The 21,759-nt window shown below is 48.2% G+C and overlaps 1 long non-coding RNA gene across 1 annotated transcript; it reads right to left on the reverse strand.

The window, feature by feature from the left end:
• Positions 1-344: 344 nt before the first annotated feature.
• On the reverse strand, positions 345-10,423 carry LOC148161670 (uncharacterized). The gene is made up of 3 exons (XR_015767413.1): positions 10,294-10,423; positions 8,567-8,647; positions 345-1,450 (listed from the first exon to the last, which is right to left on the reverse strand). It is a non-coding gene; the product is annotated as an uncharacterized LOC148161670 (long non-coding RNA).
• Between the last annotated feature and the right edge of the window lie 11,336 nt (positions 10,424-21,759).

A 21,759-nucleotide genomic window follows, 5' to 3' on the forward strand; every position in this document is an offset into this window, starting at 1 on the left:
GGGCCAAGGCGGTGAATGAGGTGCTCCACCTTGGGCGGGATGGCCAGGCTGCCAGGGCCTCCTGCTGCTCAGGGCGGGGCGCGCGGATCTATCCGGGCCCGGGTTCCGTCCGGACGTTGGGCTGGCCGAGCAGGGGACCCGGCGTGGGGCGCGGGACTGGGGACCCAGGCTGGTGCTCACGGGCAGGTCCCGGAAACCCCGTCTCTCCACCCGGCGGGGTCCTCAGGCCCCCAGAGATTTCCTCTCTGGACCCTGGTTCTCGCTCCCCTCGCTCCATCGGGCGTTGGGGAGTCGGGTCCCCCGGAGCCGTCCCAGTCCGACCCTGGGAAGCCGCGGCGCAAGGTCGCAAGGTCGCGGAGGGGCTGGGGTGCAGGCAGCGCCAAGAGTACGCGAGGAGGTCTCCGCGGGACCCGGGGCCATGGCTGAACTGCCCCAGAGTCAGGCCGCTGAGGGGCGGTCCCCGGGTCCCCTGGCAGGAGGGGCCGCGGCAGGGACGACGAACAGCGCGCCCGAGGGCCTGCAGGGGGCGCCCCCATCCGCAGGGTGCAACGGGAGGTCCGGAGCTTCCTGGGACCGGTGTGCTGGGAGCCGGGAGACCGGGAAGCCGCGGGCGCCCCTGGGGTCAGCGGTCCTGGTCCCGCAGAGTTCCCCGGTCCTGCCAACGCCCCCTGTGCACCCGCTTCGGGCTCTCTCTGCACTGGGGTGCTCGGGGCTGGGCGAAGGGCTGTGCGGCCTGGCCTGGGGTGGGGAGCCGGCGAGCGGGCGCAGTGGGGGCCGCCCCCAGGACTCAACCCTGGGCGCAGAACACGGGAGAACGCGGGCTCAGGTGGGGACAGCCCTCCTGTGGCCCAGGCGCAGGGGCCCCGGGGCTCGCGGTGCGCTAACTTCCAGACTGTGTGCACCTGCGTCCTAGGGCAGGCAAGTGTTTGGGGGGTTAAGGTAGAACAGAGGCGTCACCGAGGTTGGGGGAGGAGGCCGCGGCCTGGAGTCTCTGGAAAGAGCTGTTGTGGGATGTGTGCTCAGGCTCGCTGTCCCCCAAATCACTCCCGAGTCGTCCCTGCTTACTGTCAGCCCGGGCTCTGCTCCTGTCACTGACCTTCAGGAAAGCCGGGTGGTGAGTGTGCTTCTCATTTCACTGGTGCAAAACTGGCTTAGGGAGATCAGGGTCGCCCTCCCGGGTCATAAGGCAGGAAGGGCCAGACCGGAGCCTGGGATCCAGGTCTCTTCAGCAGCAGCCCGTCCTTCCTGGTTCTGCTCTCAGCCTCCTTTATCATAGTTTGTTCCTTTTTTCCTTGAAAGATTCTTTCACAGCATTGATACAATAAACCACACACGAAGCGTGCAGCTTAGTAAGTTGTGACCCATGTAGACACCTGCGGATCCGGCGCTCCTGTCAAGGCAACGACGCACGTGTCCCCCCACGGGCTGTCCCTCAGGCCTCTGGTACTTGCTGTGGAACACAAAGGCAAAAGAAATAGAGAAAAGAAAAATCAAACTTCCTTACAGTTCACAGCCCATCGACACGTCCTTGAGACAGGCATCGTGACCTTCCCCTGGGAGTTTAACTGCCCCAATGTTCACACTTGCTGGAGGCAGAAGACAGCCTTAGTTTGACATTAGCCTGACCTCCAGGATCCTGTAAAAATCCCCTTGGAAACTTCCTTTATCTCTGCGCCCCCACAATATGTGTTAGCCATCATCCCCCAAGCATATGACCGTTGATATACCTCTGGAGAGTCTCACGACTGAGGTTTTACTGGGCGGGAGTAAGTGACGTTTTCCTAACCGCAGCTAGCCCCTCGGGGTCCTGGAAACCTTGCTTCCAAATTCCTTGGAGACTTAGCAGTATCCATTACACCCCCTAACTTGAAAGTATAGGATCAGTGTCTCCTCATGACCCCAGTGCAGCTCTTTCTACCCTCGGGTCCTACCCCCGTGCTTTAATAAAACTACCCTTTTTGAGCTAAACACATCTCAAGAATTCTTTCTTGATCGTTTTCCCCCGGACCCCATTTCCCAGCGTACTCTGCTGTCTAGGTTGACCTCAGGCTACGGGGACCAGTGCTCTACCTGCTCTGGGACTCTTGAGGAGCAGGGGCTCTGTCCTTGGTCTCCATACACTGTGGTTCCAGCAACATCTAGCCCATGACTGACCCCATGCAGACCTGAACATAGAGTTCAGGGCTTTTGAGAAACCTGGCAAACAGTCCCCATTCTCAGATTCCCTACATCCCTTCATCTGTTTATTTATTCATTCCACCGATATTTTTAAAGATTTGATAAGTACCAGGAGGCCTGGTGCTGGGTGGACACCAGGTGAGGAGGTGACCTGAGAGATATGAATGGGGAGCTACATTAGTTTTTCTTTTATTGTTTGTGCTTTTGGTATCCTACGTAAGAAATCAGGTTCACTCAACAGGTTCTCACTCTGGATGAGGGCTGTTTATGGCTGAAGCCGGGAACAGCCATGGCCGAGTGGATCTGCACTGAAAGCTCCTCGGCACCTCGGCTGCTCCTGGAGAACACACACCATGGATCACAAAGAGGGTACGGGGTTGCGGCTCCTTGGCGATCTGAGAAGAGTCTCAGAATCTCAGAGATCGTCGTCTATCAAGCCTTGGTGCTCAAAAATATGACAGAACACCCAGGCCAGATGTGAGGAGACAAGGGGCAGTATGATTTCCGAGAGGCTGTGCATTTTGACTGGGGGATGGACCCACCGTGAGCTAGTTCAATACTGGAGTCCATCAGGCTACATTCTACATGAAAAAAGACGCAGGCAAAAGTGCTCCAGGCAAACAAAACATAAATGCATAAGTAACTGATTTACTTTGACAAGAGTAATTCCACACTAATAATTAACATAAAAGAGTTTTCATTTCTGGTCTGATTATTTTCAGACCTCTTATGACCTTAGCCATTTCCCACCCAACGGCCTTCCCCAAGTGCTGCTGCGTGATTCCCGTTGGTGGATCTTCCTAACTCCATCAGAGGTCAGCACTTGTGGCTGACCTCCCGGGAGCTTCGGTCTCCTCCTCCAGTCTGGCCTCCTGGGCCAGACACAGCCCAGCTGTGGATGCTCCCTGGGACTACTCATCCCCATAATCAGATCTCTGGTAGCACTTCCCTTTAACTACACATACTTCCACAAGGTCTATAAAATAAAGACTGGTCAAATTTTGCTTATCAAAATGTTTTTCTCCACTGTTTTTATCTAAATGTGGTAAAACTTGCTGACATGGCACCAACTACTTTGGGGAAAGCAGAACAGACTAAATCAAACGACTGACCAAAACCAACGACCAAGAAAGTAAACAGTCAACAAAGGCAAGTCTTTTATCCAGCAAAGTCATCAAAGGACAAATAACCCCACGGTACCTGCCTGTTCTACCTCAAGCCTTCCTTCCCACACTCTAAGTGGGTTCTACTGAGTTCCAAGCAGGGACGGGGCGGTGTGTGTGGAGCCCTGAGGTTCTGGGTCGGGCAGGAAGGTGTCCTCAAAGAGCCAGGGTGGGGGCACGTGGAAATGCAGTCCTGAAGGACTCCCAGAGATGCACTCTACACTCCTCTGTGTCCTTCAGCATCTCTCAGAGCCTTGATACTTGACTGATGATTAACTGTCCTTACAAAACAATGCTCTCAAGAAAACAGCAAGGTGAGACACATATTCCTCCCAAAGGATAATCATATAACTTACATGAAGAGCATTTTAAACTATAGAAGAAGCTGCTGTGAATTGCCTGAAGTGAGTGTTGGTCATCAGATTTCCCTTAAACAATGATCCACCGCAGGTAAGCTAATTTTTCTTCAATTTCCTTTCAAAATAAGTATGACATGATGGTAGGAAATGGCACCATAATGACTAGAATTTAAATGAATTAATTCTTCCCAGACTATTGTTAAGTACCTATAATCCACGGCGGCACAGCCTATCTTCCCACCTGCCTGTCACGACGACAACAGGCCTCAGGCAGGCTTTAGCTCACGTGTCTTCCCAGAGCTCAGGGGCTCACGCTTCATCCTGGGGCCCCACTCCACGAGAATGGTCCACGTGCACAGGGCTGCGTGCACAACGTCTGCGTGAAGTGCCACGATGTCATCTGGCCTGTGTGCAAATTCACCATCTTTGTTTCCTCTCTAGATGCACAACTAGTGACGGACTGTGGGCAGGACACACGGAGTACTGGCGGGCACGCGGGCAGAGCCTCGCCTCTCAGCCAGGCCAACTCAGCACCGCCAGGCAGCTGGCCCCACGCACCGCCCAGTGTGGCCCTTGGAAGCTCTTTCAAGGCGAGATGCATCTGGGCCCGCTGGGGTCTCTGGCTGAAAGGCACCCTCTCCACGGTGAGCCCTCTGCATGAACGACTCAGGCTGCCGGCCTGGGGTGCGGCCCTGGAACCTCTGCAGTCTGGCCCACAGCTGGAACAGGAGAACCGCTCACGGCAGCCAACCACCATCATTCTTGTTCTCATGTCATGATGAAGCATCTACTTCTCATTTGGTCTCATTTCTTTCAAATCCAAGCAAAAACACTGTTACAGAATAGCTGACTTGGAGGCTGCAGATCTTTCCCCCTTTTGAAATCCAATCATTGGAACAGCTTTCTCCAACAGGAGGTCATGTCGGCTCCTGGCCCCTCAGCCACTGGTCACACACATCACCATCTCAACAGCGGAGGAAGAAGACAGAAGTGAATTTCACAGCCTGTCCACACGGAGCTCGTGAGTGGGGTAGGGGCAGAAGAGTGACTCAGGACCGGTCAGGACGGTCAGGGGCAGGCTGCGCCCACAACTACTACGGAGCTGGCTCTGGCCTGGCCGATTCCATGAGTGAAGAGTAAGATCTGGACTTTGGCAAGCATCTTCAAAGCGACACCCCATCACTCCGAACACACATGGGAGTGTATGGAGTTGGAATAAAAAGGGCGGGGCCGACGTGTTCAGGGTCATCCTGCACTATGGTCTTGCACATCAGCAGCCCAAACTGACAAGTCACTGTGCTTTCTTTTCCAGTGTTTCTGTGAGCCTCTGCACCTACACATCAGGGACCCACCATCTGCCTCCCTCACACAGACAGGAAATAGCTTCCCCAGGGCCCTGAGGCGGCCTCAGCACCTGACCAACAGCAGTGAAGTCTTGTGCTACAAGTCACCAAGTTTCTCATTTAAAAAACTATCAGCTGGCCAAACAGGGTAAATAATTTTTCTTAGAGGGGTGGGGCAGAGAGAGAGAGTGTTAAACGGGACAACCTGAGATCATGACCTGAGCCAAAATCAAGAGGCGGTCGCTTGACTGACTGAGCCCCCCAGGCGCCCCAAGACAGGGTAAATTCTTGAGACGACAGTGCTCAACATCTGACTGGGATCTGTAATTAAAATGCAAAGTATGCATTTAATATTTTTAATGGGAAACCAATTTGGGAATAAAAGGCTTCACTGCAACTATATTTTTATATGGCAATAAATAGAAAATGAAATTTTAAGAAGGTAACAAATGAAACAGCATCAACAAAATCTAACTACCTAAAAATAAATCAAACAAAAGGTGTACAAAACTCTACAGAGAACTACTGGGTATTTACCACAAAGATACAAATGTAGGGATCCGAAGGGGTACGTGCACCCCAATGTTTATAGCAGCAATGTCCACAATAGCCAAACTGTGGAAAGAGCCAAGACGTCCATCGACAGATGAATGGATAAAGAAGATGTGGTATATATACACAATGGAATATTATGCAGCCATCAAAAGGAATGAGATCTTGCCATTTGCAATGACGTGGATGGAACTGGAGGGTGTTATGCTGAGTGAACTAAGGCAATCAGAGAGGGTGCCTGGGTGGCTCAGTTGGTTAAGCGACTGCCTTCGGCTCAGGTCATGATCCTGGAGGCCTGGGATCAAGTCCCGCGTCGGGCTCCCTGCTCAGCAGGGAGTCTGCTTCTCCCTCGGACCCTCTTCCCTCTTGTGCTCTCTATCTCTCATTCTCTCTCTCTCAAATAAATAAATAAAATCTTCAAAAAAAAAAAAGAAAAGAAACTTATAAGTTAATCAGAGAAAGACATGTATCATATGATCTCACTGACATGAGGAATTCTTAATCTCAGGAAACAAACTGAGGGTTGCTGGAGTGGTGGGGGGTGGGAGGGATGGGGTGGCTGGGTGATAATTGGGGAGGGTATGTGCTACGGTGAGCGCTGTGAATTGTGCAAGACTGTTGAATCACAGATCTGTACTTCTGAAATAAATAATGCAATATATGTTAAGAAAAAAAAAAGAAGAAGATAGCAGGAGGGGAAGAATGAAGGGGAGTAAGTTGGAGGGGGAGACAAACCATGAGAGACGATGGACTCTGAAAAACAAACTGAGGGTTCTAGAGGGGAGGGGGGTGCGGGGATGGGTTAGCCTGGTGGTGGGTACTAAAGAGGGCACGTTCTGCGTGGAGCACTGGGTGTTATGCACAAACAATGAATCATGGAACACTACATCAAAAACTAATGATGTAATGTATGGTGATTAACATAACAATAAAAAATTTAAAAAAAAAACTCTACAGAGAACTACAAAGCTGCCATCAGATCCAAATCCTGAGAGAAAATCCTTGTGCCCTCTCCTGGCTCTGGAGGTGACTGTGCCATGTGGGGTACTTTTCCTCACTACAGAAACTGGAGCTCACAGTGTTTTCTTTCTCCCCTGTGTGCTGCGTGCACGAGCTACAGGCAGCCCGAGCTCCCTGCACCTGACCCGTACGGTTTGGGGACACAGTGGGACGGGAGCAAATTCAGGTGACTGCCTTCATCCCAAGCAAACCGGAAGTCTAGAGGACTCTTTTACGTACACCAATATTACAATCTCTCTTCTAAGCTGAAAATCCTTAAATGGCTTCTTCCTTCTTCTGACAAGACCTTCAGGAAGGAGCCTGGCTACCCTTCCCCCACATCTGCACGCTCACTCACATACAGTCTCACACGCTCGGCCATGCACACAGGTCACGCACTGTCCCATGCTCAGTCACGCACTGTGTGAACTGCGCTTTGCAGCTTGGTTGTGTTCAGCCAAACTCTCGCTCCCTCGCACTGATTTCAGGGGGATTCCACACATTGTCTAGCAGACATTTCCAACTCTTACCAAGTGATAAGCAATATAAATCTGTGAAACAGAAAGGAAGTAAGCAAATATTATTCCAAAATATTAATAGTGGCTAAGTTAATAACTTTTTTTTTAATTTTATCCATTTTTTTGACAGAAGAAAGATTTGAGAGCGCACAAGCAGGGGGAGTGGCAGAGGCAGAAGGAGAAGCTGAGCAGGGAGCCTGATGTGAGGCTCAATCCCAGGACCCTGGGATCATGGCCTGAGCCAAAAGCAGACACTCAACTGACTGAGCCACCCAGGCGCCCCCTAAGTTAATAACTCTTATCGTACTAAGGAAGCTCTTTGGAAAGGCTTTTTCTCAAATAATGCTAAATTGTCTTTAATTAGGAGATGCTTTCTTCATAAATATTTTTACAAAAACACATAAAGATCTCGGTATTCTCTCCAGACCTCATTATGCACTGCCTCGTCTCCCTCATCTGTTTCCATGAACACCTTGAACATACTGTTACCGAAGCACTCGTAAAAATAAAGTTACAAAGCAATGGCCAATGACTATCTCCTCCACAGGCATCCTCATTTTTACATCCCCATAATTTCCTCATTACCTGGCATTAGCAAGTGCTTTCTCAAATGATGACAACTGCTCACTAATCCTGGTACGTGAACAAGAGGGAAACGAAGCAGACTATACCAACAGAAATCTGCAGCAATTAAAAGTAAACTATAGACATATACTAAAACCCCTTAAGGATTATATATATATTTTTAAAAGATTTTATTTATTTATTTGACAGAGAGAGACACAGCGAGAGAGGGAACATAAGCAGGGGGAGTGGGAGAGGGAGAAGCAGGCCTCCTGCTGAGCGGGGAGCCCGATGTGGGGCTCGATCCCAGGACCCTGGGACCGTGACCTGAGCCGAAGGCAGACGCTTAACGACTGAGCCATCCAGGTGCCCCCACAAACCCCTTAAGTATTATGAAGCATTTATAATATCAGCTGTTAAAATCAAAAGTTACTGAGTCCTCCAAATCTGATTGGGGAGTCACTGGGGAGAAGGGACTTCAAGCTATAGCAAAACACCATGATCGTGCAAAGAATCCAATGAAGCACACACGTGTACATGAGCAGATGCACAGCCATCCAGTCAATACAAACCAGGAAACAATGTGGGTATCACAGTCTATTAAATCCTATCCAAACTCACACTGAACTAGTGAAAGTACTTCATCTTACTGGCTCGTAATATTTTCAGGGAGAAGGACTTTCTCCAGAGTAAATATGCTAAACAAAAACACTGGACTGAGTATATCCCACAGAGACTGGATGTGGGAAAATTTAAGAACTTGAAACATTCTCTAGGCTTTCCCTTTTCAGTTCAAAGCTTCTGTTCTCATTTATTCAAATTTAAGGTTTGCTGTTTTTAACTTATATACACAATGAATATATTTGTATTTAACACAAGATTTAACTTACCCTGGTAAATGTGCCTTCAAAACTATGAATATCCAGTTGTGGCTTCTGGGCATACACATAAGCACTGACTGAAAAAAGGTCCTGGAATACAGAATATCTGAATTCATTACATTATAATTAGACAAAATTACTTGGAAATTTTTCATTCACCAACTAATATTTTTCATATGTTATGTACCAAAAGTGATGGTCGGTTTTCCTATACTTTGTGTGCCAACACTAGGTTAGGATGGAGGATAACTAAGGGAAATAATTTTTAAGCTCAACAGAGGTGTGGCAATTTCTCTTGGTTCTAAAAGACTACTACTTAATGATAGGTGTATGTCGAGCACTTGGGAGTTGCTCAAAAGCTCCATGTCGCCTGGGGCTGTCCCAGATTCCAAGTTTAAAGGTGGAAATATACTTCGTGGAGTTCTGTCATACTGTGTATGAGTACTCAGGAGTTACATGGGTACCCAAGAATTTAGTGGGATTTAAATAATCCTCACAATTCTGCATAAGTTCTATAAAACAATTTAGCAAATTCCTAAATTTACTTGCATGTTTTTCTAACAGCTACTGCATTTGCCATAAACAGGTGACTTCCTTGAAGCTATGAACATACTGCATTTCTCCCATGTGCCTGAAGCACATCCCCACGATCTATATTTATAAAATTGTATGGGAAGGCTTTAACTATTCACACATCACAGCAACTTTCCCAGAACTAGCTCTGAAGTAGAAAAAAGTCGTTTAGATTACCCGACTCACAGGCAACAGGTAAATGCTTAAACAGTAAGTCTCTGGACATGACACTGAAGCACCTTATTTTAAGGCAATTTATAAAAGTACATCTGTTGATTTATAAATTTTAGTTTTTAAAACTCTATATAATTTTATTAAAATAATGTTATAATAGGTGAAAATGTATTGATAACAAATTTTACTTTTTTAATGGTGCATGATTATGTTTACCAGGAGATCACAAACAATTTATAGTACCAAAAAGTTCCTTGCCTGTATGGACTTTAACCACCAACACCCACACAGGATTCTGACTGTACTGCCTACTAGACAGCCCAAGGGCGAGTGACTTCCCATTTCTTCTGTGTGGTGATCCCACACATCCTAACGTGACCGGCGTGTAACTGACATTAGGAGACAAAACTCCAAAGCACACAGGTAGGAAGCATACCTGAGTTCACAGAGGGAGGATGCAAATGATCATGTGGATGTAGAGTGACCTACTGAATTTGTTATAATCTAAATATGCTCCTGTATTTTTCAAACTGATTCATGTGGACACAAGTAATATTCTTAGTGGGTGAGTTACATCCACCAATGGAGATGATACTGGAGCCTTTCAGAGTAAACTATCAGAAGTCTTTGAGTTCTTGGGATTTCAGTTGTTTTAAAATATATATATCTATTCTTAATTGGCTATCAGAAAGCTGGACAAGTACAATGCTATACGGAAGTTTCAGAAATCTGTCCTTATTACAGGCCTGAAATTTAAACAAGACCCACATCAGCTAGGAGGGAAAGAACCCCAGCCCGCTGTGTCCCCATGCTCCTCGCCACGGCTGCTGCCTGCCTGCCCTCAGGACCCTGAAGCCACAGTGCCCTGGCCCATTCGCTGCCCGCATTTCCAGTCTCCCTGCTGCCCTCTGAAGGAAGACTAGGATTCCTTTTCCGTTTCGTTAATAATCTACGCGTTAACAACGGGCATCACGTACACCTGAAGATACCTGAAGGCATTTGGGGTCTGTTGAGTCCAGGGTTCCAGATGATGGGACTTCCAGGCCATGCTGTGAGAGCTGTGCTAAGACGCAGCATCAGCCCTGCTCCAAGGAGGGCTTCAAGATACCTGAAGGTACTCAACTGGAAAGTGAAAAGAGACTTCTAAGTTTAAGGTAAATTCTGTAATACAAATGCAGGTTTGATACAACAATCTAGTGACTACTGAAAAACCTATGGAAAAAGAGAAAACGAGCCACTCACACAAGAACTCGTCAGACTCAAGCTCACTGCACAGCAAGGTAAAAGCCGTGGATGGAGGGCCAAGCTGGTGTCTGAACAGGGTGGGCTTCCCAATGTGTCCTGAGAACGAGGCACCCCCCTCCCCCATCTCCACCGTCCCCTCAAGCCCTCCTTGGAGCAGGGCTGATGCTGCGTCTTAGCACAGCTCTCCCAGCATGGCCTGGAAGTCCCATCATCTGGAACCCTGGACTCAACAGACCCCAAATGCCTGCACTTGACTCTGAGCTGGACCCTACGTGGTCTGCCAGGGCTGTTTCAAGCATGGCACGATCAGCGCCAAGCTGAATCGAGGAACAGGCTCGCAAACAGAGCTGGGACCTGCAACAGGTGCAAGAATTCACAAGCCCTGGAGGGAAATGAACCATTAAAACAACCCGGATGCTGGCTGGGCCATCTGGTTTCCCTGAGCTGCCCACGATCAAGGGCCCATGCTCTGATGGGCCATCTAAAATCAAGATGCTAGGGGCACCAACTTGTGACCCCTGCCCAAAGCTGCAAGAGGGAGGTCCATCCCATGCTGGTGACCCTCCACAGCCCCATCTGTCTCGGGAGTGTCTGGCTGCTGTTAACTTGTGCTTGGCATTCCAGATCAGTTGCAGTTTGCAACAGTGGACCACGAGCCTGAACCCACTTCCCTCACCTCCCCCTGTATGCACCTGAGAGTAAGGTAGTTTGATTAGTCAGTGCCGCTGCCCCAGAAAGTACATGATCTCTGTGGGCCATTCCCCAGATAAATGATGGGGACAAAAGCGGTGGTGGGGTATGTAAAGCCATTTTGAAATGGTCTGAAGATTCAGATTTCCTCTTGACCAACTCCTAAACATGATGTGTCTTCAGGATTAAGTTGTATGAAAGTATTTTCCTGTATGGGGAACCTGGGTGGCTCAGTCTCTTAAGAGTCTGACTCTTGATTTTGGCTCAGGTCATGATCTCAGGGTCATGAGCCTGCTTAAGATTCTCTCTCCTTCTCCCTCTGCCCCTCTGCCTCCACCCCCCCCCCACACTATCTCTCTTTCTCTAAAGAAAAAAATAATTTCATGTAAAAAATGCTTTGTGCTTCTTCTTCTTTTTTTTTAAGATTTATTTGAGAGAGAGCAGGAGAAAGAGCGAGCGGGGGTGGGGGGAGAGGCAGAGAAAGAATCTCAAGTGGACTCACCGCCAAGCACGGAGCCTCAATCTCATGACCCTGAGGTCCCTCGATCCCTCAATCTCATGATGTGAGCCAAAACCAAGAGTCAGACACTCAACCAAATGAGCCACCCAGGCTCCCCAAATGTTTTGTGCTTCTTGCATAAAACCCTTTCAGCTGAAAGTCTGGGAAGACAACATGAAGACCCCTGGTGGCACAACACTGGGGAGGAGCAGAGAAAGAGGGCACTTTTGCTTCTCACAACTGTCGGCAGGCTCTCCAGTCCAGCAGGAAACCCTCCTGCTGCCAGTGATTGGCATCTGAGATCCAAAGGGGCTGCCAGGCCTACAGCACGTCTGGCAGCTGGGATTTCTCACTTGGACATGGTGGTAAAAGGTGAACGGTACTGTTTTAACGGGCTCTGGCCAGGGCCTATACGAGGCAGACCTGGCAGCAGGCATGCAGACTGGTCTCACCCGGCTGCGTGAGGTCCCAGAACAATACTGCTAGCACTTCTCCTGTGAAGACACCTTGGCTGAGGCAGTAGGCTGTGCAGAAAAAGGAACGCAGACTTGAGAAAGGCCTGCTCACAAGCAAGGCTGGCCCTTGGGTGAGGTCTAGAGATGTGGATTTCAGGAGCATTCCCACCATTCCCAGATAAGAAAGACTCACTGTGCCTGAATGATTTATTCAAGCAGCGTGGTTTATACCGAACATAGGCTTCCTTCTGGGAGTCTGGCACCTTGACATGTGCCAGACAGAGGAATGCCTCCATGAGTCTCTCCTGTGTTTCCTTGGTAGGCACCATCTCACTTGTGTTCTCGTAACGAGCTGCTGGGGGTGTGCAGCGCGTCCTGTGAGGGTCCACTGGGAGGCGCTCCGGAACCGTGCGCCATGCTTCCTCCAGATTCACCCCAGGGCCTTTCACTCGGCTGTCTGTGCCCTGTGTCCCGTTGCTAAAATCAATCATGGTCATGAGGAGGACTATGTGCTGAGTCCTGGGGGATTCTCCCAGGTAATCATTAAAACTGGGGGTGGTCTTGAAGGTCCCCCAAAACAGAGAGTTTACCATTTTTATAGTTCTCATTTTCATTTTTTGTTATTTGTTATATTGTGGGTTTGCCTCAGAATAAATGTTTTAGCGTGGCTTCCGCACTTAGAAAAATCACACACTTGAAGGCATGAAGACTCAGAGGCCAAAGATGGGGGTAACCACAGCGGCTGAGGAGCGACGGGGGACGTGGAGACCTGAGGTGGGAGAGTGCCTCGGAGGGGCCCTAACTCTGGCATCCTCTCACCCCGACCCCACATGACCCACATGCGGGGCGGCTTTCCAGCAGTCCAGCTGAAAGAAGTGAACAAAGACCCCCAATTGCAGGGAAGCTAGAGCTCAGAGTTCGACTTCAGCCCAGTGAACTACCAAGTAGAACAAAACCAAATTCAAAACACAGTACCCTTTAGAAGACCATAAGGCAATCCAGAGTGTCTATAATGTATCATTAGAAATGCTGAAGACACCATCCAAACAAACTTCTAGACGTATGAAGACATAAGAACACAAGATCCATATTCAGGAAAGAATTCCATCAATAAAGACGAATTCTGAGATGAGCAGATATCAGAATTAAGAGATGAGATTTTCAAAGCAATTTCAACATCTCAAAGAATTAAAGGAAAATCTTCTCCTAAAGCAATGGGAAACCACAGTACAGAAAAAAATATATATTTAAGGAAAAAGAACCAAATGGAAATTCTAGCGTTAAAAAAATACAATATCTGAAGTAAACTTATTGGACGAACTTAACAGGAGATCGGAGATGAAAGAACGTTTGTATCCTTTGGGTAAATACCTAGTAGTGCAATTGCTGGGTCGTAGGGTAGATCTATTTTCAGTTTTTGAGGAAACTCCATACTGTTTTCCAGAGTGGCTATACCAGCTTGCATTCCCACCAGCAGTGTAAGAGGGTTCCCTTTTTGGAGAAGGAAGGTCTTGGTGGGAACGCTGAAGGGTAGCACTGACTTTGAATAGTAGGAAAGAGGATATGGAGTAAGTAAAGGGGCTGGCCCTTGGAATTGGGGATTGGAGAGGGGAGGAAACCCAGGCTGTAGCCAAGAGCTCTTCAGGGAATGAAGTGGGGGGATGTCTGGAAGGGTGGGGTGGGGCCCCAAAGTCAAGCTCCTGAATGCCAAGTTAAGGAGTTTAATTTAATTCTACAGTTAGTGAGAATAACTGCATTGCAGTACATTTAGCAGGGGAGAAAAACTGTTTTGGGAAGATTTATGTTTTAGAGGGATGCAAAAAAGAGTGTGTTAGATAGGTGCCAGAGAAAACTGGGATCCCTATCTCTAGCTTGGTTGGGGCTTACTTCCACAGTAGCGGTTGGAGGATGCCCAGGGGTGGTAAGAAGGGACCAGCCCTGATGCACAAGCACTTTTCAAAGTAGCTTCATAGCTTCTGCTGTCCTTCTGGCCAAAGCAAGTCACCTGTTCAGGCCCAGATTCAAGGGGGTGGAAAATAAGCACCATTTCTCCTCTCCCTTCCCTTCTTCCCTTCCATTTCCTTCCCTTTCTTTCTTTCTTTCTTTTTTCTTTCTTTCTTTCCTTCCTTCCTTCCTCCCTCCCTCCCTTCCTTTTAAAAAGAGTTTATTTATTTGACAGAGAGAGACAGCTAGAGAGGGAACACAAGCGGGGGGAATGGAAGAGGGAGAAGAAGGCTTCCTGCTGATGCAGGGCTCTATCTCAGGACCCTGGGATCATGACCTGAGCCGAACGCAGATGCTCAATGACTGAGCCACCCAGGTGCCCCAACACCACTTCTTGATGGAAGGAGGGGCAACACGGCAAGGCAAACAGGAGGCGTATAGGGAGGGGTGAGGTTCTGGCCATTTTTGAAGCCTCCTACCCTGGGCTAAGGGATGAAGAAAACATAAAGTTCTACATGCTTGGAGGTTGGGTTAGAAAGAGCAGAAATACATGCACCCACTTTGTGGAATGCGCCTAAATACCTTACATCTTAAAATCTGATCTGCTTACCCTCTGATCTGGAGAGATTAACCCAGAAGTTATGCAGAGCATTTTGGACAAGTATTTAACCCAGCTCTCAGAATCCGGGTGTCTCGAAAAACAGACTCAGATACTTTGTCTTTCCCTGGTTCTTTTGGATTCTGAGACATTTTAAAAATAAAAGTGAACACTGCATTTAAGCAGTTGGAAGCATTCCTGGTTTCTAATCAGCCTATGGCTGCAGGGGCACTCCCTCAGAACAAACCTCATGTTCTGAGTCCTCCCACTACCAACCGTTTACAGCCTACTGCATCATAAGCACAGTATATGGGGTTGACAGGATTTTTGGAGACCTTAAAAACATTTTTTTTTGAGTCATGAAAACATTTTTAATTCAAAATTGCAAAAGATACTGAAAAATCTAAATGCACATATATCATTAAAATAATTTGAAAGCAATTTCTAGGTATTTTTACTTCCTTAGAATTTTCGATTAGAGATGCCCCCCAAAATCACACAGCCAATAGCAATTTAAATGACTTCTTTATAGTCAAATAAATCCAAAAGGAAAATGATAAATATTCCTTCAAACTTTTTTCATGGCAAGAATCCAAAAAATCCAAAAAAGATACTGAACGTACCATGGGGATGAATGACTGTGTTCGGTAGGTCTGGAGGTCCCTAATATCAACGTCTGCTGAGGGTCTCCGGGGGGTCGTAAAACACCCCGGGGGCAGGGAGGCGACTCTACCGAGTTGGCAAGGGCCTCACATTCAGGGCTATCTACGCTTCCCGAGCGGGCAAACCCGTTAGCAGAGCCACAGAAGCCAGGGTTCCAGGGGTCCGCCCAAAACGTGTCCGAAGCCAGTCCTTCCTGGCCTTTGACCCGCTTTGGCCGAGCCCAAGTTTTCGTGGGAGACCGGCTTGACCCTGCGCAGTGCTCTGCCGGCGGGGCCGGGCGCCGGGCCACGATGATTCCCTTCTGCCGGGAACAACTGCACCGAGACTGTGGCCGGCCGCCCACCTGCCACTGCGACAGAGGGAAGAACCCGTTCCAGCAAACCGACCCGCGCCCCGTCCCCACCGGGCCGGGTACTGCTCCTGACAGCCTGGCTCCGGCCTCCACTTCCTGGGGGCGTGGCCCCGCCTCCTCTCCCCAGTAGGCCACGCCCCTCGGCGGCTCCCGTTCGCAGACGTCACGGCGCGCTTCTCTGACGCAAAAGCGTCTTCCTCTGACGTCAGGTCCCGCCCCAGCCCCGCCCCGCGCCCGCCCTCCGCAGCTAGAGCGGCTTCGCCTGAGGCGGCGGCTGGGGCGGCAGCTGAGGCGGCTGAGGCGGCTGAGGCGGTCGAGGGGGCCGAGGCGGCGGCGGCGGGGGTCGCGGTAGCCGACCCTGCGGACGGCGGCCCGCTGTCAGTCCGCTCCCGTCCCGGACCGGCGGGCGATGGTGCGGCGGAGCGCGCGGATGCGGGCGGCGCGGCGGCAGGCATGAGGGAGGATGGAGGGGCAGGACGAGGTGTCGGCGCGGGAACAGCACTTCCAGAGCCAAGTGCGGGAGACCACGGTGAGTCGGCCCGCGCCCGTCGCCCCTCCCGCCCCTTCCCCCGCCGCGCCCGGCGCCCCCCGCCCTCGGTGCGGGGTGCCCCCTGCCCCTGAGCCCCCGCCTCCTCCACGGGCCCCCCGCGCCGGAGCTCCGGGGGGCGCAGCGCCGTGCCGTCGGGCGGGCGGACCTCCCGGCGGGGAGCACCTGCGTGGTCCCCTCGGCGCCCTTCTCGGAGCGCGCGTCGGGACCCGGGGGCGGCCCCGGCCCGGCCGCGGCGCGGGCTGTGCGGACGGCCGAGCGCCGTTGGTTCAGCCCTGCGGGTTTGCGTGGGGAGCCCGGCGGCGCGGGCGGCGGCGCGGGGGCTCCCTGTTCCGTCGCTGCGGCGCCGCCGGGACGTCCGCTGTGGTTGCCTTCCGCCGCGCGGCGCGGAGTGTGCTCGGCTCTGTGTCTCGTACCGGCCCGGGGCCCGTTGTACGTGTTCGCGTCCCCTCGCCCAGCGGCCGGCCCGCCCGTCAGCCCCGCGCTCGCCCGCGGCCCTCGCCGCGGCTGGGAAAGCTCTGCCGTGGCGTTGCCTCCTTCGGGCCCTTCTGGACCCTGCAGCCGGGGGACCGCCGCAGTCGTAGCTTGCGGTAGAGAGCGCTCTGAGCGAGTGGCCGTGTGGCTGTAGCCGCTCTCCGCCCTCGCGACGGGCGCTCCGGCAGTCCCCGGCCTGGGCTGCAGCGCGTCGTGTTTTCTGGTGCCCGGCCGTGTGCGCCTCTGGTCGGGGCTGTGCCTCGGAGGGGGACCCCTGCCTGCCGGTTCCCGGGTGCGCGGCCGCGGTGCCCTCCCGCAGCTCCGCGCCGGGCCCGCTGGCTGCTCTTTACCGACGCTCAGCACGTTCTTCTAATGTAAGCCATTGCAGTAAGCGTCTCATATTTACTGCACAAAAACTGTGTTCGCACTTCCCTGACGATTAATGAATTTGAGTACCTTTTCATATACTTACGGTCATTTGCCACTCTTGTGAAGCATCTTCAAGTCTTGTCCCCATTTTTGAATTAGTCCTTTAATCTCTTAAATATTGATTTGCAACTTTTATGTTTTCCGAATAGGATAGTTTGGTCGAATATATGTATTGCAATTTTTTTTCCATTTTGTGGATGCTTTCACACTCAGTGATATATCTTCTGATGAGAAATTCTTAATTTTCATATAGTTCACTTTAACAGAAATTGTTTTCTGGTCAGTTCTTTCTGTGTCTTGTTTAAGAAATCTTTGCCTATTCCAAAATTATGAAGATATTCTCTGTGTTTTCTTTAAATGCTTTATTGATCCTCTCCACCCATTTAGATCTGCAGTTCATCTGGAATTTATTTTTTGTGTATGTTTTGAGGTAGGAGTCTTTTTGTTTCCCCCCACCTGGATGTCCAGTTGCTTTAGCACCATTTAGGACCTTTGTCATGACTTAGGTAACTATAATCGTGGGGTTTAATTTTGTAATCCATGCTGTTCCATTGAGCTATTTGTTTTCGGCTTTACTTTTTAATTAATTAGATATTCTGTCATTTGGATTGAGAAAAAGACTCATGTTATAGTAGCCAGGAGCTTTATTACCTTTGCCACTCTGAAAACGACTTAGTTTTGGCACTGATTTTAAAGTTCCTTAGTTCTGCCCCTTGTCACCCCAGCTTCCTCTGAGCCAGCACCTCTGGGTGGTGAACGTACTTCACCCTCTACAGAAGCTGTGCAGAAGTGAGCACGTTCACTGGGTTTCCCGTCTTTGGCATTCTTTTCTCAAATCATTCATATTTAGAGTGAACATAGATACTTGAGTTTTTTCTAGGACATGCTGCCAATTCTTAGTTAACTCTTTTTTGGTTTTGCCATGTAATGCTGTAAGTTTTACCTTTCTGATACAGTATACATCGCATGTGGTTAACATTTTTAAGTGTACAATTCAGTGGCATTACGTACAGTCACATCTTGTGCAACCGTCACCACTGCACATCTCTAGAACTTTGCTGTTATTCCAAGCTGAAACTGTCCCCATGAGTCATTAACTTACCATTCCTTTCTTCTTCCGGCTTTTGGTAACCACCATTCTACTTATGTCTCTATGAATCTGACTATTCCAGTTATCATATAAGTGGACTCGTACAGTATTTGTCCTCTCATGTCTGGCTTATTTCAATCAGCATAAGGTTTTCAGGTTTCATGCATCTCGTAGCATGTGTCCGAATTTTTTTCCTTTTTGACATTGGATGATATTCACTTGTATGGACATAACCCTATTTTGTTTACCCATGCATTCATCACTGGACATTTGGGTTGTTTCCTGGCCTTTGTAAATAGTGCTGCTATGAACACAGGTGTACAAATACAAATACCTCTTGGAAATCTTGCTTTCAGTTCTTTTAGGTATGTGTATACCGAGAAGTGGAATTGTGGCATCATATAAAAAAATTCTACGTTTAATTTTTTTGGGAAAAATTGCTGCAGTGGCTGTACCATTTCACAGTCCCACCAGCAGCGCTCCAGGATTCCAGTTTCTCCACTAACACGTGTTGTTTTAAAATATAATTGTTATCCTAACGGGTGTGCAGTGGTATCTCATTGTGGCTTTTATTTGCATTTCCCTGATGGTTAGTGATGTTGAGCACTGTTTTATGTTCTTCCTGGCCATTTGTATATCTTCTTTGGAGAAATATCTATTTGAATCCTTTGCCTGTTTTGAATTGGGTTGTTTTGTTGTTGACTTTCAGGAGTTCTTTATATATTCTGGATATTAATCCCTTATTAAATATCAATTTGCAAATATTTTCTCCCATTCTGTGGGTTGCCTTTTACTCTATTGATGATGTTCTTTGATGCACCGCAGTTGTTAATTTTGATGAAGTTCATTTTATACATCTTTTTTTTCTTTTTTTGCCTGTGTTTTTGGTGTTATATTAAAGAAATCATCACCAAATCTAATGTCATAAAGATTTCTATCTATGTTTTCTTCTTAAGAGTTTTAACTCTTACATTTGGGGTCTTTGATCCATTTTGAGTTAATTTTTGTATATTGTGTAGTGTTTAACTTATAAATACTCATGTAATAATCCTTTTTTGTCTTTAGTATTATGAATATCTGAGTTCTCTTGTCAATTACTTCAATGATTACGTAGCTAAAATCTATTAACCAGGTGGCAATGATCTATTTTCTTTCTTCCTGTTGCTGGCTTTTTTTTTCCTTTTTATTTTGAACTTCAGGTGCACAGAATTGGATTAATTATAATCCTTGGTTCATACACAAATTTTTCATTGGTTCATGTGTGACCTGCTTTTGATTAACCTATTTTTAAATAGTATGCACACATGAACTGTTACCCAGGATACTAAACCACTGACTCGAGCTTGTTAAGTATCCAGCAGGAGAACTGAAATATGGACAGTAATTTATATGTTCCTGTTCTTTATATCTGCCATAGTTGCACAGCATCACTTGTCTTTTGGTCCATCTCTTCTTTAAGTAGGCTCCACACCTAGCATGGAGCCCAGCAGGGGGCTTGAACTCACAACCCTGCGATCAAAACCTGAGCTGAGATCAAGAGCTGGTCGCTTAACTGACTGAGCCTCCCAGGCACCCCAGTACTCTATTCTTCAAGTGCATTTACTTAGATGGTACGTTCCAAATGGTTTTCTTATGTTGCCACTTTCACTGATATAGCTGTTACTTTAAAATGGTCACAGATTAATACATAACAGTACCAAAATAGCCTCATAATCCCTTCATTAAATTAATAATAAATAACATTTATTGAGTGCTTACTAGGTATCTCATTTGAGTTTCACAACAAGCATATGAAGTAGGTATTTCGCAGCATGTAGCCAAGGCGGCATAGTCAGCGTGTGATGGAACGAGAGTTTGAATCCAGGCAGGCTGATTTCATAGCCTGTACTATATTTACAGTCTTATAAAGTTTAAATCTCCACCATAACAGGGTTATGTCGGATCCAGCTAGATTGGTTACATAAAATGCTTGTTGTAAGGCTAATGAAAGGACCAAGGAGAACTGGTGCAACTAGCTGGCAGGGAATTTTGGGGTCTAGCTGCACAATTTAAATTCTTCCTTATTCTGGCTATGGTTTAAGCTCCCTAACTTGGTGTAGTATTTTTGGTGCAGTTCTGGGGTTCACTAGGACTTTTACAACAGGGGAGATTTTAGGACCCTCTAATTTTCTTGGCTTCCTTTTGGCCACATAGAGTGGGGATATACTGGAGATGCCAGGAATCATGCTCTCTCTACTGCTTCCCTAGGTCAGTTTACCTGCCTTTTTCTACCAGGGTCTTGCCTTCATCTCCATGGCTCACTCCATGTACTGCAGATAAAAACTTTAGCCCTTCCCTCTTGAGAATAGAGGTCGGGCAGAAGATGGGAGCCAATCATCAGTCTTGTATCTAAATTTGAAATGCAGGTGTCTGGAGGTCTGTAAGTTTTTTCTGAGCTTTGTCACTGCTCTCCAGCCAAAGACCACCAGGAATATACCGGTAGTTGGACAAGTTGGGTTGATTGCATGTTGCAGTAAGGGAAAATGCACACCATTGGGAATTGTGGGGTGTTTCAATAAGAGAGCATTTGAAAGGAACTTTTAAAAATAGGATTTGGGCTTGTGTGGGGTGATTTGGAAAGAGTTCAAAGAAATGGGGCTTTGATTTGTATTGGATGCTGTTAGGAAGCAGAGATAATTCTATGATTGAGTATCTTAATCTTATATAGAAGGAAAGAAGACTGGGTGGGTTGAACTTAAAACTTATTGTTAATAAGAAGCAAGTCATTCATGTAAGCCATGGTGGGGAGATATTTAGTCATTTTTATGATTTGGATGGTATTCATGTTTTTGGCTTTGTTCAGGCATGATTACAGAGTGATGTTTATTCTTTGTCCATTATGGTCACAGAGTGCCCTTCTCTGATGTTGATGTTCTCTGAAGTTGTTTATTTTCAAGAGGAGAATCATCAAGACCTAGCTGTGAGTGCCTCACTCTGAGCTGCTAGCCAGTTTGTAGCAACAAGGCCTAGCTGATAGTAGCAGGGCTTCCAGATGTCAGGGGCTGCTTTTCTCTTTCTCAGTGTGTTCCGTAAAGTCTTACAGTTGAACGGCATAGTAGATACAAATCCAATAGCTGACATATATTGACTTTATAACATAGGTGAGCAAAAAGGAACGGGATAGAGGTATAGAGGATTCTTTGTATTTGATTTTGCTAAACTGGATTAAATGAACTTCTGGGAGGTGGCACAGTAGCCCATGAAGATGTTCGTGTGGGAATCTCTGGAACCTGTATGTTATCATAAATGGCAGAAGGGCTTTGCAGCTGTGATTGTGTTAAGGGAGAGATGGTCCTAGGTTATCTGGGTGAATGCAGTGTAATCGCAAGGGTCCTTTAAGAGGGAGGTGGGAGAGTCAGAGTCAGAGAAGGAGATGTGACAACAAGCGGAGGGTGGAGTGAAGCACTCTGCAGGTAAGGAAATTGAATAG

The sequence above is a fragment of the Eumetopias jubatus genome, unplaced genomic scaffold, assembly GCF_037043125.1.
Source record: "Eumetopias jubatus isolate StellerSeaLion01/CBP00866 unplaced genomic scaffold, mEumJub1_p1.0 scaffold_94, whole genome shotgun sequence".
NCBI lineage: Eukaryota > Metazoa > Chordata > Mammalia > Carnivora > Otariidae > Eumetopias > Eumetopias jubatus.